Source organism: Crocodylus porosus, unplaced genomic scaffold (genome assembly GCF_001723895.1).
Source record: "Crocodylus porosus isolate Cpor-Errol unplaced genomic scaffold, CroPor_comp1, whole genome shotgun sequence".
Lineage (NCBI taxonomy): Eukaryota > Metazoa > Chordata > Crocodylia > Crocodylidae > Crocodylus > Crocodylus porosus.
In genome coordinates this window covers 55,299,475-55,315,665 of record NW_017728943.1, presented here as the reverse complement: position 1 = coordinate 55,315,665, position 16,191 = coordinate 55,299,475, and positions in this window count along the sequence as shown.

Below are 16,191 nucleotides of genomic sequence, written 5' to 3'. Positions count from 1 at the left end.
TGACAATAGTTCACACTGTATTCCCATAGTCCTGGCACAAATACACTCAGACCAAACAGTAATAGAAAGTGAGCTAACAACAGGGAAAAAAACATTGGACCAGCTGGCCCTAGGAGACTGGCATCTAGGTTATTTGTCATTTAAAGTAAAAAAGGCAAACCCCAGCAAAAGGGTAAGATTGGACAATATCCAGACTGCAAAAGTTGTTCTGATATGAAACAGCTGCTTGAAGGTCTCAGTGATTTCCATATCAAGAGTGCTGAGTTCACAAATAATGCATTATGGGGGGAGAGGAGGGGTGTCATTTTCCTTGGCTGCCAGCCTTGTGACTTGGTCTCTTATGAAAGAAAATTTGGGTCTCTAATTTATCAAATAATCTACAGGCTCAAAGAGTACCTCAGTTTTACTTACCTAGAGTATACCTTTAGATACACCTATGGTGCCCAGTAGAGCTTCGTAGGCAAATGTGAGAAGTTGTTCATTGTTGTGGAAGATTCCATACATTTCACTTCTCTCTCAGTTGTATTAGTTCTGCAGGGCTAGCAGGAATAAAAAAAAACACAACAGAAACCTAGTCCTTGTAACTTAAGTCAGCTAATATGGCTGCAGATACAGGGAGATCTGATGAGTAAGTAGGTGTAATTTTTTACATACTATAGTTTCTTTCTAGAGTAGTTTCTTTCCATAATTTAAATATTTGTGTGACATACCTGGGTCACAACTTACATTTTTCTTTTTTGGTCAGCAAAAAAAAAAGAGAAGTTGAAGTGGCCATTTTTGTTAGATGGCTGCAGTGACTATTAAAGCTGCAGTGACTCAGAGTTCAGGGATTTGCCTGTTGTACTATTACTGAACACTTCAGTACAGCTGTGGGTCAGTGGTTCTACAACATCTCTGTAGAGGCTTAAAGCTATTCCATTTCAATAACAAAAATGGGGATTTTTTTTTAATTTGATAAAGACAATGTTCATATGAATTAAATTTTGATATTGATTGATACTTATATTGCTTGTTCACACAAACTATCATTTTACACTATTGTGAGATTAGGACTCAAATTTACACCTGTTCAGTCATCAATGGCAATGGCAACTGACAAGGAAAAGTATATTTTCTTAAGGAAAACCTTGACATTTGCAAATTGTTACAAAAAAGAAATTTGAGGTACCTTTCATGCCCTTTCCCTCCCCCCAAAGCACACATTCCTCAATTTTCTACACAGTTTCTTCCTACCTCTGAAGATTCATAGATTCATGGACACTAGGGCTGGAAGGGACCCGGGAGGATCATCCAGTCTAGCCCCCTGCCCGAGGGGCAGAAAGTCATCAGGGATCATAGGATCCCAGCAAGATAAACATCCAAATGTCTCTTGAATGTGTTCAAAGTAGGTGCTTGAACCACACCCAGTGGCAGTCTGTTCCAGCCCTTGGGGGCTCAGACAGTAAAGAAGTTCTTCCTCATGTCCAGCCTGAAACACTCATGGAGCAGTTTGTGACTGTTCGACCTTGTCATCCCTTGGGGTGGTCTGGTGAACAAATGTTCCCCCAGATCCTGGTGAGCATCCCTGATAAACTTGTAGGTGACCACCAGATCACCCCTGAGCCTCTTCTTTTCTAGGCTGAAGAGTCCCAAGGTTTTCAGCCTTTCATCATAAGGTCTGTTTTCCTGACCTCTGGTCATGTGCGTGGCTCTCCTCTGGACTCTCTCAAGCTTCTCCATATCCTTTTTGAATTGTGGAGCCCAAAACTGAACATAGTACTCCAGCTGCAGCCTCACCAAGGCCAAGTACAATGGGAGAATGATGTCCTGGGATTTGCTTGAGAAGCATCTGTGGATGCAATCCAGCATTTTGCTCGCTTTACTAGCCGGAGCATCCCATTGAAGGCTCGTGTTCATCTTGTGGTCAATCATGATCCCCAAGTCCCTTTCGTCTGTAGTGCTAGCCAGCATAGCACTGCCGAGCCTATAAGCATGCTGCGGCCTTTTCCTCCCAAGGTGGAGAACCTTGCATTTTTCAGTGTTAAACACCATCAGGTTCTTATCCGCCCATTTCCTGAACCTGTCAAGATCCACCTGGATCGCCCTCCTGTCCTCAGGTGTGGAAGCTTTACACCAGAGTTTGGTGTCATCGGTGAACTTGGCCACTCTGCTTCTGACTCCAGTGTCCACATCATTAATGAAGATGTTCAATAGTATAGGCTCTAGGGCAGAGCCTTGAGGAGCCCCACTGGTCACCGCGTACCATGACGATTGACTTGTGTCAACCACCACCCTCTGGGTCCTACCGCAGAGCCAATTCCCCAGCTAGAAGATAATGGTGAGGCCGAGGCCACTGTTAGCCAGTTTTGCCAAGAGGTGATTATGGGATACCAGATCAAAGGCTTTTTTAAATTCAAGATATATGACATCAATCTCTTCCCTGTTCAGGTGATAGGTCACCTGGTCGTAAAAGCAAATGAGGTTGGTCAAGCAAGACCTACCCACAACAAACCCATGCTGGCTATCCCTCAGGATGTTGCTGTCAGCCAGTCTGTTAAGGATGGCCTCTTTGATAATCTTTTCCAACACCTTCCCCAGGATAGCAGTCAGGCTGATGGGCCTTTCTATGAAATCTATGACTGTAGTTTGCCAGATCCACTTTTCTCCCTTTCTTGAAGATAGGCATCACATTGGCCTGCTTCCATTCCTCCAAGATAATGTAGTGGGCTTTGGAAAGACCATGATTTTTGTGTTTTCAGTGGCAACTGCATTCATGCTAGTTGTTCCAAAATCACCCAGAAACATGGCAACCTTTAAATATACTAGGCAGAACATGCACTGAGATGTCAAAAGGGGGTGGAGCTTTGTTCATTGTCCCGGGAAATGCTGTGACGAAGAGTACTTACCGGCAGCTTGGAGCACAGCACACGAGGGGTGGAAGGAGGAGCCTGCACAGCTCATCAGCCACCTGTTTATTCAGCTATGGCTGGCCAGTGATGTCAGTGCTAAACACCGGCTGGCGAGAATAAAAATGGTGGCGCATGCTGCAGTTGGAGTGGAGAGACAAGAAGGAGAGCTGCCGCCAAGACTGGTAGCAGAGAGGTCACTCCCCATGGGACCCAGAGACTGGAACCAGCTGAGTCAAACACAGGCAAACCAAGGAGGAACCCCTCGACGTCGATCCGCACGGGTCGGTGAAGAACCGACCGGAGCACCGTCTGGAGACATCAACAGGGAGATCAGAAGAGACAAAACGGATGGCAGGTGGGAGTGCAGAGGTGACGGGGTGTGGACGGTGTCACGCTGGAGAGAAGAGGACCCCCGGAGAACCCCAGGGGGGTCGCTGTTGGGGTGGATATCGCCACTGGATCCAGATGGGTCGCTAAGCAGGCTAGAGGGTGGATATAGAAACAACAGGAGGGAGGTGATGACCATTGCCCTTAGAGACCCGGAAGGGTCGTAAGGAATCCAGAGGGGCAGGCTGCCCAGTGTTCCTTTTTGTTGGTGTGAAGGCATCTTTTATTTTGTGGTCATTTTCCCCAGCTACGTGGCACAGGAGGGGAAGTGGGTCCCCTAGTGGTGGGGCTGAGCCTGAACCCTAAGGAATTGGTCTTGCCCATAGGTTTTCTTTTTTTTCCTTTTCTTCACCCCCCCCTCCCCCCCGAGGGAGAGAGAACAGAGAGGCAGGCTAGGGAGACGAGGTTCTCATCATGGGTGCCCTCTCCCCAGAAGGAGGAGGACACAGGACGGACATCACTCCATAGCAGGCATGAGGCTGGGGTGTAGGGATGGTGGAGCCCCATGAGTAACCACTGGGGAGCCATGGGACAATGAACGCACCCAAAGGACAACCCCGCACACTGAGGTCCAAGAAGTTGTGGCAGGCAAGCGCGGGGTTGGAGACTCAGGTGGAGGACACTGGCTCGGGCAAGAACGTGAACCCAAGAGGCTCCTGACACCTATCACTCGAGTGAAAGCTGCCCAAGAGTGGCTGTTCGAGGCCCAGCGGTTACATTCATGTTTCCCAACATTCTTATCTGATATTTTTTGCTTATGATGAGTAGTGTTTTCTGACCACACATTCGCTCTTTACTTTTCTGCCTCTGCCTTACCAACTTAATTGTGCTCATTCTCTACCACAAAGAAGACTATGTCTCAAAGTTCCTCCATTTCTAATTATCTGGGTTAGAGAGGAAAATAGCAAGGCAATAGGTTTTAAGAACACTAAAACTGTTTTTCTCAGCCATCTGTAACTCACACTAGCTTCAGTCTTTGATACATGGTTCACTTCTTGGCTAAGACCATACAGTGCATTTCAGGCCTGAAGGAGAAAGATATAAAGTAGCATGAGAAGGGAATTATAAATTAAATGAATTTATAAACTTTACAGCATTTATTTACTTGGTAGCAGAGTTGCAGTTGGGTGACATGTGTCTCCATTTTGTCAGCAAACCAGCAAATTCTTTCTATCAAATATTTGTTCCCCGTCACTATAACAACCTCTTTAAAAGTCTGGATTTAAAACAAGCCTAGAAATAAACTTGGACTTCAGATTTGTGGTTATGAGTCAAGATGTTTAAGGCTGCTTCATGTTTTGCCCAGTTTCCAGTTGAGCAGATATTAAGGCATTCCAATGCACCCTGTAGCATTAAATTTAAGGTCCTGATCTAAAGCCCATTGGACAGATCAAGACACTAAGTAGTTCACCTGCAGACTTGTTATTTGTTATCACAAAAGTCAAGTTTAAAATGGCGTTTTTAGACAGTTGGTTGTACACAGATACACGTGTACTGAAGCAAACAGTGCAGATGCAGTGCATGGATGTAAATCATTGCTTCTGTGTAAATTTTCTTGCAACTCAGTTGTTATTTGTAAAGCTCCATATTTTTTTGCATATAGCCTCCATCTTTTTTTTCCCAAAATCAGCTGGGGAAAGTTGGGGCATGCATTATATGCAGGGAAAAGAGATTCCCATGGGTCTGGAACTGGGGGGCAGGGAAGAAGGTGAGCAGTGGAAGCATTAATTGTCATGGCTCTAGGAGCTGTGGCAATTACTAATGCCACTGATCCCTCTTCCCACCACCAATTTCTGGACCTATGGAAAGCTCCTCACCCCAGGTGTATGCTGGATTGGGGTTGGTAAGTGGCTGGACTTGGTGCATTGTGGCCCTGAACCCAATGTGCCAAATCTGACCCTAAATGCTGGTTCTGGAGCCACATGCTAGGTTGGACCCAGTGAGCCAAGTCTGGGACTATACACTGCGTCTGGAGATGCACACTGGCTCCAGAACCGCTTGATGGGTCCATCCCCATGTACTGCACTAGAGCTGTGTGAAGCTTCAGTCCTTGATTTGATTTGACAGATATTCGGTCCAATTTGGTGGCTGAATCTCCAAATCTGAATCAACTCAGAGGACCCTTTAATCTCTCCAAATCAAATCGGAACCCTCCAAATCAATGTGGAGAGATTCAGGAAGATTCTGAGACTTGGACACAGACACAGTTTTAAATGTTTTTTCTACGTATCTCTAGGTAGCAGGCGGCTTGTGAATGCTGCAGTGCTGGGGCACATGAAGCATCCCACGGAAGTGCGGTGGGCTCCCCAGTGTGCTTGGCAGCAAACCCGGAAGTGGACCAGAAGCACTTCTGGTCCACTTCCAGGTCCATTGAGGAGTGCGCAGGGGCTTCTTCTGTGCTCCCCCAGCTTGGTGACTGGTGACTCCTGGGGTCCCTCCGCGGCCAATCACCGAGCTGGGTGGGGGATGGAGGGTGCTTCTTGGCAGAACTGGAAGTGGACTGGAAGTACTTCTGGTCCACTTCTGGGTGTGCCACCAAGCACTTGGAGGGTCCCCCTGCACTCCTGTAGGGAGCTCCATCTGCCTAGCATCACAGAGTTTACCAGCTGTGCTCAAGGTATGTAGAAAATTTTTTTAAAGCTGTGTCTATGTCCAAATCGCTGACTTTCTGAAGCAGCATTGAATCTTCAGATTCAGATTCAGCTGAATCAAATCAGGGACAGTGATCTGCAAAAATCTAACTGGGTTTCACTTCAGCTAAGCAGTACATATGTGAACGCACCTGTAAGGAATATTTATAGAAATGGAACACTCCTCCAATTCCTAGGTGTTTCTTTTAAAATGGAGAACAGCTGATACAGTAACATGAGGGAAAACTACTGTCCTGCTATGAAGTGTTCTTTGGAGTTTTCATCCTCTCTCTCAGCTCAGGGAAATTGTATAAAATATACTTAGCACATTGCAGACTCTTGAATGGCTTTTTCTATATTACTCTGTATATGTATATATACACAGATTTTTCATGTTTTTTCCAAGGAAAAAAAGCCATTTATTCTTTGAACAACATATACTAAATGTGGGCTACCCTGGTGTTTTTTCTTCTTCCCCCTGACAACACCACACCACATACACACACCAACCTAAGTTGGAGGACAGAGAGTGTCAGACTTAAAGGACAGGAAATTGAAAGTTAAGGTTGTCAGTTTATATGAAAGCAATATTTTTTTAAAAGGTTTTCTTAGTGTTTAATTTTAAATCAGGCAGTTCATGTGTCTACTCAAGAAAGGAAGTCTGATGAATCAGTGACACACACCATCTGTGATTGTGTTTTTCACATCAACTTTAACTGATGTGTAGAATACTAAATTCTCTACCAAAGCAGGTTGGGCCCTCTTTCTGGTTTCTCTGTATGCCTTAGATTATCATTGCCAGTTAAACATTATTGTAATATGTAAGAGATTGTAAAACACTGCAGTGACATATCTATCAAATAGTAATTTTTTCATTAACTTACAGAATAGGAAGTCAGTAGTACATATCAGGTACCTAAAGAGAATTGTCTGTTCCAGCAACACAGGTTGTATGGCCAGTGTTCTCCCAGTGCTGGTATAAGTGAAGGCTGGGAAGTTTTAAGTGTTTCCCATCGGGCAGATAGCGTCTGGATAGATCAAGATAAATTAGCCATCAAACATCATTGTACTTCCAAAGGGCAGTTAAGTAATCTTAAAGGAAAGGTTGTTTGTTTGTTTTTAATAGTTGAAAACTAAATATGCTAAATACATGCTTACTAATTATCAACCTGCAAAATAAAATATAACAAAAGCAATACAATACAATATTTTTTGTGCCATTAAATGAGAGAAGAGGATACTTTAAAATATAGTATTGGCATGAGGTCATGGCTTTAAAATATGTTCATCCAATTCAGACACGAGCACAAAAGAGAGATGGGATTTTTAGCAACTGAAGAACTAATATTATACCCTGTAATAGGCATAGGTTTACACTACACAATCCTTTACTTTATTGTTGCTGAAATATGGGACAACCTGTATTCTACCTTGATAAGATGCATCATACACCAAAGCAAAGATGCTGCTTATTCAGTGATTGTTTAAATCCTATGTTTTGACAAAAACTTGAAATATTGTATACTGCATTTTGTAAACTGAATAAGACCTTATAGTTTGCTGTGTTTTAAAAACAAAGTTTGTCCTAGCCTATGTTATTCTTACACATGTGTTATTTCCATAAGGTGCAGATGGTCAACGGTCATCTGGGACTGGAAGACTGGGAAACTGGAGCAGAAGATTTAAAACGAAGGTGAAGGCACACTGCATCATCCATACAGAGAAACTTTGTAGTTAAACAAATTAACACTATCAAAGATCAGGGATACACTAAATTAATCAAGAACTGGTCAACTAATACTATATTTTCTTACATAAACATTCCTTGTTTTTAAAAAAACAGCTGCTTGAAATTGGACTGCACATTATATGCAAGAAAATTTGGTAACTGTTTATAGTTTCAGCTGAATAGCTTTGGTGAGGTGAAAGTGGAAGTAAAGTCCATACCCAATCCATACACAGCAACAGATCAATGAGTAGGCTGGGATCCCTAGCTGCTGCTACTCAGCTACTACAAGGAAATATCTTTTTTTTTACCTTAATTCTGTCTTTCAAAAACAAGACATGTATCTTATTCCAAGATGTGTTATATGTGAGAAAATACAGCAGTTCTCAAAATATAGTTGTTCATTAAGTATTATGAGCAAATGGAGTGTTTCTAGTGGGGATCATTTCTCAGCCAGAAGGCTTTACTGTGTTGGCTACAAATGTCCAACTCAGGATCCTTGAAATTCTGGTTTATTAGGTGGATTGAAACACTGTAATGAAGTCAAATCATAAACCTTGGTGCTGGTCCCCTCACACACACACACACACACATGCGCACACACAGTAGCAAGCTACAATTGTTGGCGGGGGGGTGAGGGGGGCACCAGAGTCGGGTATACCTATCCCACTGCTTTTTATCTGTCCTTGGCTTCTTCTAACGTGGTGTGGTCCTTCACAAGGGGGTTGCCGACTGGTTCTTCTGGCTGGACAAGTCAGATGCTGGTCAAATTGGAGATCAAGAGGGTGCCACTGAGGGTCACTTTTCACTGCTTTTTATTTGTCCATGGCAGACTTTGGTGACTCCCCAGTTTTCAGGTTTGCCCAATCCAGGGGTCATTGACTCTTGTGGGACTTCCCCCTCGGTGGCATCTGTCAGCCCCAGGGGTCGTCCTCATGTACATGCAGGTTTGGGAGTCTGTTGATGAATTTTGATGAATTTACTGCTGTCGTGAATAGGGCTCTGAGAGCGGTGGATCTGGAGATATTCAGCCCCAAAAGTTGGTCCCCGGTGTTGATTAACTCAGACCAGGTCGTCTAGTGAAGTTTAGAGAATGCCCTGTTGCTACATTGTCTCCTATTGATTTCTTCCCTTGGTTGATCTGCGGTTTCTGTAGGTGTTAATTGCCACTTGTTACTGAAGCCTGCTACTGTGTTAGGCATTCAATCACTGATTCACTTTCTTTCAGGGGCCCACCTGATACAGGGAAGCGGAGGTTTGATTCCCGCCCTTGTTAACATTGATACAATGTATAACTTACTTCTAAAACTAAAACACATTTAGTTAAAAGGTGAAGTGTATAAAATATAAGCTACAAGAGTAATGCCATGGCTCACAAATAAATAAAAATGCCAAAATACAAGGGGAGATACAAAATACACACATACAAACTAAAACACAATTCCTTATCTTATAGTGAAAGAAAGAGGAAGGAAGAAACGGTATAAGAAGAGAAATATATCCAAAGAGGGGAAAGCAAATGCAGGCAAGAGGAAAAGGGGGCTTTCTGCTACAACTGAAGATCTCAAAAAACATAAAAGTCGGAGGAGGCTGGGAGGTAAGGAGCTGGGAGATGGAGAAGTCAGAGGCTGCAGAGGGCAGAGAGAGAAGATGGGAGGCGGTGAGGGTTGGAGCCAGGAGACAGCAAGGGTTGGATCTGGGAGGCAGAGAGTAGAACGGGGGAAGCTGGGAGATGGTGGATGTTAAAAGATCAGAGAGCAGGGAGAGACAGACAGACAGGAGGAAGGTCAGAGGGGAACAGAGCAGAAATTGGAGCAGGGCCAGGAGATCAGTAGGACAAAACCCAACTTGTCATCTCCCAACTTGTCACTGTTAAAAATAACAGTTTTATTAAACAGGCAACACATTATACAGCCCACAAAGTTATTGGTTCCCCCCCCACACACACACACACGCACAAATTCTCCCACACACTCACACAATGGTGGCAGGAGAGGAAAGGCTTAATGGAGGGATTGAGGTCAAGGTGTGCAGAGACAGAGGTCAGGTTCCTTGCTTGGGGGAAACAGGTGGGCGATAGCTACTTTTCCAGGCTGTGAGTTCATCCTTGATGGCCAAAGTCTTCTCCAGTGAGGTGTTGTCCAAAGCGGGTCACCAGGAGGGCCTCTGGGTGGATAGGTGATGTGGAGTAGTGCTGGTCCAGATGGAGAGGGCATCCCAAAGAAGTCACACTCTACCACCCCTTTTATAGGGGTGGGCTACCTGTGACTCCAGTGGGAATGACATGACCAGGCAAGGACCAGTCCTACTCAGATGAGGTCATGCAGTTCCAGGTGTCCTCATTGTCCAGTGGGATACAATGGTGGAATTGCTGGTTTCTATTCTGTTCTGTTTCCATGTTGCTGGTTTCTTGGAGAGTCTTTATCTTTCAAATATTGGGTTTTGTTTCTGGTCCTGGGAATAGGTCTGTGGTTTTAGGGAGAGTCAATGCAAGGCAGTGGTCTGGTCATTGAGTTGATGGTCCGGTTATTAAGTTGATGGCCCTGTCATTCAGCAGAAGCTATTTCTAGGCCTGCTACCATTATGTCTTGTCACTGGTAGGTGTTGTAAGGCTTTGGGGACCTCTTTATCGGTGCCTTGCCCCCCCAGCGATGTCAGGGTGAAATCCTATTCTGGTGCCACCTAGATGGTCTGGGTGCCGCCCCTTTTTCTCTCCTGCCACATTTTCAGTGTTATTTGTTGGGGAGGCAGTTCCCTGTTGGGGGCCCAGCCGGGTCTTGATCCTGGGTCTGTTTTTGTGGGGCTCCAAACCTCCCCTTTACCGCACCCTTACAACACCTGCGGCCTGGGTTGATGCTACTTCCCACAGATCTTCCCCATGTTGCCCGCCTTGCAAGGGCTAAGTTTTCTGGGCCGTGGACCTTCAGGGTTTTGCCCCTGGTCTTTGGGCTGGTTTTCCCCTCTTCAAGAAAATAAACTTTCCCCTGCTGGGGTCATCTATAACTCAACTAAAAATGCCAGCGCCTGCCAATGGAGCTCCCAAGATTGTGTGTGTGTGTCTCTCTCTCCTCTCTCAGGGCTCCTTTCTATCCCCCCTCGGGGGGGCCTGTTTGTCCTCTCCCCTCTAACTGGTGGGGGTACTGGGGGCACCCTTGTGCCTGGTCCCTAACAGTTCTTCTGACATCCCTGCCCTGGAGCCCGGCTGACCTGAGGTCCTGTCATCCTGGTCCTTCTCATCGGCATCACTCCTCTCCCCGCTTAGGCGGCTTGTGGTTCCCCATGCTCTGCCCCCTCCGAAGCCATCCAAGGATGGTGGAGGGCTTGAGGGTCGGCCCTCAGCCATGGCTCTGGAGCTCCTAGTTGGAGCCCTGCCACTCCTCAGTGGTGTCCCATCTGATTGCTACCTTTCTGTGGTGCTCCTTGGCTCCTGCCAACCCCTGAGCCTGCCTTCTGCCTCGCTGGTTAGGGTCTCCTGGTAGATGGCTGACCCCCTCTCTGGGGAGTTGGGGCTAGAGTTGGAGCCTCCCAGCTCTGGATTCGGTGTCTCCCAGCTGGTGTTCTGTCTCTCTCTCCCCAGCTCTCCACCAGCTGTTTCCCCAGCCACCTTTTGAGCAGCCCGCACTGCTCAGAAGCCATGCCCCCAGCTCTCTCCAATACACAGGCTCAAGCAGCTGCGAAACTGCCAAGCCTGCGCCTGTGCCTGTGTCCATGCTCCAGTCTCCTCCTCACTGCTGCCCATCTCTGTTCCTGCGGAGAATGCCATGGCGTTCTGATTAGGGGTCCGAGCCATGCTGGGGGGACTGCTGTCTCCCCGCTCACGTGTCTCAAGCACCCTCATTCATCCAGGGACCAATTTACATAGGAGGGGTAGGTATGAGTCACATTACAACAGGGTATGCCCAGGCAGGGGACACAAAATCGAGATTTGACATTGCAAGATGGAGACTTGACAGTACTTTGACTAACTTGACAGAAACAGGCCTAAATCATACAATATCAATATAAAACAGTAAAATTCAATACAAACATAATAGGAATACAATATAAAACAGCAACAATCAATACAAAAATAACAGAACACTATTTACAATATAAAAAGGGGCTTGTTACAACAATGGCATACAAGAACTTTGCTTACCTATGACTACTTAGAACTAGTTATAAGGGATAAAGAGGGCAGAGAAAGAGTCAGAAATGGTTGGGGATGGGGAGGGAATATATTTTTAAGTAAAAAAAAAAAAGAAAGAAAGAAAAACCTGGGGGATTTGCTACAGTTGTCCAGGCATCCATAAAGTGTTTCAGAATAACACAGTAGACATGGCTTGCATTTCTCTAATATAAAAAACACATACACACACACACACACAAAAGGCAGCCACTTTAATTTTACTTTTTAAATTCTTTCAGGGTTTCTGCAGACATTATGAAGAAGAAGGTAAGAGAGTAAACCCATTTCTTTCCTTGACAACCATTTTTTGAGTTTCTTAACTAAATTAATCACTTGAGGGGTAATTTTAGCCTCCACAATTTTTCTCATCCCTAATTCTCTCTTCCCACTCAACCCAATCTTTTTCCTTTTGCTCCAGATCTTGGATTTCCATTACTCTGCTGTCCATAACCACATTCTATGTTTGCTTTCTCTTTCTGTCTCTTCCTACATCTCTACTGAATAGAGATCTTTAAACATTTACAGTTGTAGAAAGCCTCTGAGATGTTGTTGCCACTCTGCCTCTTTTTATTATTCGTCTTCTGGAAATGTCTACCGGAGACACTATTAATTTATCAAAAGATTAAAAACATTTTTCTAATCATCTGCAAATGTAAATTGCAAAGTTCATTTAGAAATCCCTTTGTTGGTTTGTTTGGCTACTTAATACATTCCAGTGAGAAAGAGGAGGGCTGCCTCATGTCAGTAAGATAAGCCTCTTGCCTTGAAACTATTTAGGTTTGATTGCATTGCATTATAGAATGCATCATTACTAGTTTAACCTCTCCAAGGTTTTCAGCTGCTGTTTTATTTAGCTATACCCACTACACAGCCTACAGCAACTCCAGGCAATGATTCCCCCAGTGGCATGCATGAGCTGCCCTGCTCTACTGCAAAAATACATTATGGCTGAATTTGCCCTGAGAGTTTGGAAAGATCTAAGGTCTTTGGAGACTAAAAATGTGTTTTTTCTTTGTTTTAGCTGGCAGTATGAGCCTCTGGCATTTTCAAGTGCAAGTCATTAGCGTCCACAAGGGTGATGTTAATATGTCTGTGTTTCAATCTCAAGACATTTTCCAGTTGCTTCTGCCACAACAATCTCTGCCATCTCAGTGCTTTTTAAGCCCCATGTGAATTAAAGGGAGCTTTGCAATGCCAGCAGGAATCACTGTCGACTTCAGCTGAAACCAGTTGCTACCTGATTTACTCTTTGCAGTTGTTGGCACTGAGGTTGAAAGTCATTCTCATCCAGAACCACTGAAATAGAGAGACAGGGACAGAAAGAGTAAGAAAGCTGTAATATTAATAACATTAAAAAAAAAATCTAGAAGTGGAGCTGAGAAATTTTGGATAAACTTACTTAGTTTGCAAAACCTTTTGTTTTAAGTTACCTAAGCTCAGGTTGATTTTTTTTTTTTTTTTTTTACAGTGCTGAAGAAATTCAATTGTGCAGAGAGGAAGAAAAACTACAACAGAGCAGCCAGAAATAAAAGGAAAACAAATAGCAGATCAATTGGAAGTAGTCCAGAGAGCAGCCTGAGGGACCAGATGACAGTCATAATTGATGCCACGGATAGAAGCTGTCAACAAAAGGGAACGTCATATGGGAAATGCAGTGAGGCAACTGAGAGGGAACAAGGACCTACCCTTTCACCCATCATGTAACAGCTGAGTATAGATGTACAGCATGTTTGGTCAATTGCTGTTTGCTTTAACTTGCAAGTGTGTCATAAATATTCCCCCTTCTCTTTTAGAGTACCTTGCTGTATTCCCTCTAGTTCTCAGCTCAACCATAATCTTTATTCCCATGACCAAGAGAAATGTAACTTAATCAGGGAATGGGGGATGGGAAGAGGGAAAAGGTGAAAGTGTTAACTCAGAACTGAAAATGCAAACATTTTTCCCACGTTGCCATATTGCCATGCCTGCGAATTGTTATTTAGTCCTCGGGATAACCAAGTCTCTTGGCACTAGTGTGGTACCAAGATAATTATTCAAAAAATAGTGCTTGTGTTTGGACCAAATAAAACCTCATTACCTCTCACTATCCATCCATGCCATAAGGAAACATGATGGTTAGAAGAGGTATTTTAGAGAAGAGTCAAACAACAAAAGGAAATTATTGCTTTAATGAAGCATTTTCAATGGACTCCCCCTTCTGACCCTGGCCAAAGTAACAGAGCTGACATGAACAGAATGCAGGCAGAAATGTGACTGTGCATATTGGTCACACAAGTAGTTGACTTCTTGGTTAACAGATTCCTTGTTTTAAGTTAGAGGAGCTATGTTCGGGTGTGTGAGATGTGAAAGGGATCATAGCTGAGGCACAGAGTAGGCCACTGTTCCTAAACAATCTTCCTCAACTGAACATGTTAAATTTTGAGCCACCTTCTGTCAGCCTTATCTATTTAGAATGTAAGATCTTTGGGCTAGTTTCTTATCAAGTTTCTGCAGCTCCTAATATGCTTAACCCAGTCTTGATTGTGGTATCTGGCTACTTCTGTGACAGAAATACTAGAAATGTTTATCTGTCTTTTGATTTATTATTGGCTTCCTTACTATTTTCCCAGACTCAGAACTCTGGAGAAAGTATATCGCCAATATGGAGGCAGAAGTAATTTAATCTATCACAAGTTGGTCCTTACCACTTTTGCTTCCAGCTTTTTCCAGTGGCCTTCCAGAGAGAAATATAGAAAGGGACTGTGACAGGTCACCTTCTCTAGTGCCATCTTTTTGGTTATCCACACCTCACATGGGGCACCCTTGGGGTCTGTTTTGTAATTCTTCAGTCCTGCCCTAATCTTGCCTGCCGCATCTTGATGGAGTTTTTTTTTTTTTGAGCGGGAGACTGCCTATTATTCTGGGTATGTTGAGGTCTCGCCTCTTACGGCTTGATCCCTGTTTCCTGTGGCTAGGCCTCCCCGTCTGAACCCACTAAACAGGGTTGGACTCCAAGGCTCTAACTTTTCCTGCTCCCTTATGCAGCATGACACTCTGTGGCCCAGCAGCATGGGACCAGGACCCACAACCAGTAGACCTGGGCACAACCTGAACCTACCTCTGTCAGTCCAAACAAAAAAACCCCCAGAAGACAAGCTATAACCACACTCTGGTACACCAAACCTCCCCAGCCTTTTTAAAATAGTCCTTCAAATACTGGGTTTCGTGTCCCCCAAAAACTGTGCCCTCACTTAATTACAAAAATTACAAAAATAGCTCCACAATATTATATGTCTTACATGATCAATGTGCATATCAACACATTCTCTAATTTCTGTTCTACAGTGTTCTCTTACAAGTGATATGAAAAGATCATAGAATCATAGGGTTGGAAGGGACCCTGAAGTATCATCAGGTCCAGTCCCTTGCATGAGCAGGAAAGACATCTGGGGTCAGAAAACTTCAGCCAGATGACTGTCCAGTCTTCTCTTGAAGACCTCTAGGGTAGATGATTGCACCAGCTCTGGGGGGAGCTTGTTCCATAGTCTGGACACCCTTGTTGTAAAGAAGTTTTCCCTAATGTTCAGCCTGAAACTATCTTCCAGGAGTTTGTGGCCATTGTTTCTAGTTTTCCGCCAGGGCGCCCTGGTGAACAGTTGTTCACTGAGTCTCTGATGTATGCCTCTGATATAGCAGTAAGCTGCAATCAGGTCCCCTCTCAGCCTTCTTTTCTTTAGGCTGAAGAGTCTGAGATCCCTCAGCCTCTCCTTGTATGGCTTGCCATGCAAGTCCCTGATCATACAGGTGGCCCTTCTCTGGAACCTCTCAAGCTTTAGCATGTCCTTGTTGAAGTGCAGTGCCCAGAACTGGATGCATTACTCCAGCTGCATCTGCACCAATGTTGAGTAAAGCAGGAGAATCACTTCTCTGGATTCACTGGAGATGCATCAATTGATGCATGCCAGAGTTTTATTGCCCCTAGCGGCTACTGCATTGTACTGCTGGCTCATATTCATGCTGGGATCTATTGTTACCTGCAGATCCCTTCCCAGATGCAGCACTTCGCATTTCTCTACACTGAACCTCATCTGGTTCCGTTGTGCCCAACATGCCAGCCTGTCTAGGTCTGCTTCTATCTGCAGGTGTGTCTGCACAACCCCATATGTTGGTGTTGTCCGTGAACTTGGCCAATGGGCTTTTCACCGCCTCATCCAGGTTGTTGATGAAGGTATTGAACAGCACTGGGCCAAGTACTGACCCCTGGGTTACGCCGTTGCCCACATCTCACCAGGATGACACCAATCCATTCATTTAGACTCTCTGAGTCCTACCCTGCAACCACTTTCACACTCACTTGACAGTCCGATATCTTCCAGTTTTCTGATCAGTACTTCGTGGGATACAAGGTCAAAG